The sequence below is a fragment of the Galeopterus variegatus genome, unplaced genomic scaffold, assembly GCF_000696425.1.
Source record: "Galeopterus variegatus unplaced genomic scaffold, G_variegatus-3.0.2 Scaffold10659, whole genome shotgun sequence".
Classification (NCBI taxonomy): domain Eukaryota; kingdom Metazoa; phylum Chordata; class Mammalia; order Dermoptera; family Cynocephalidae; genus Galeopterus; species Galeopterus variegatus.
The window spans coordinates 9,905-10,931 of NW_007736770.1; positions in this window are offsets into that span (position 1 = coordinate 9,905).

The window sequence follows — 1,027 nt, forward strand, 5'->3', positions numbered from 1 at the left end:
ATTTGCTTAGGTTATTCAAGAATGTGTGAGATTTTGGCCAAGGTCCATGATACTGCCCCCAATGCCTTCCTGTCCCATTATGAAGAGACATTGAGAGATGAGGGAGAGAGGACCTGAGCCAGAGTTGAAACCGGGACTGGTACTACTGCCACGGCCAGGACACATTCGAGGGCCATGTTCAGCAGCTTCTCCCACTGCTAGTGAAGTCTGAGGCATAGTCTTCCCTCTCGGTTAAAGAAAACAGTCAACCTTCAAATCAGTGGAGGACTAAAGTGGGGCTGGTGGGAACATGGTATATAACACCTTGTTCCTGTGTAATATTTGTGAATTGGAGATTGACCTTTTCATTTTTCCTGTTTTTAAGTGTTCTTTCTTTTAATTGCAAGCTTATTTAGCTTCAGAATCTGCTTATCAATGACATTAATCACACATTTATTGGAGAATGTCAGATTGAAGAATGAGAATTTTAGTGTTAGGTAAAACAACCTGAAAATCTTGAATCTTTTTTTGTGATCCAGGACAAGATAATATAACATTGCACTATGGATTCTATGAGAAAGGAAATGATCCCACGATAAACTTGGTGGGATCTGAGGTAAAGAAAAAAAAAAAGTAAAAGTTGGTTTACTTTTATTCCTTTTAGTCTTTCTTTGTAAAACTGAAGTATACGTAACCGGATTGGCTTAGCTTTTGCAGGAACGTAGGAGATATTAAATTGCAATAAAATTGACTTCATGCACATTTGCACTTTAATTGCCCAAATATTAATCGAGCAGCTGTTCTTTGGAAGGCACCCGTGTAGTACTGGAGAAGCTGAGAAAAATAGGCTCAACCCTTGCCCATAGAATTTTGGAGTCTACGAGCAGCTTTCATATAAAGAAGGTGTTGAGATAACTTCTAAGGTTTAAAGATAAGTAAAAAGAGGGGATCATCCGGCCATCACATCTTGGGTGGGAATGGTGACAGTCAGCTTTGTACCCCATGAATATTTATAACCAATAATAAGAAAAGAGGGGATAAGAAGTGT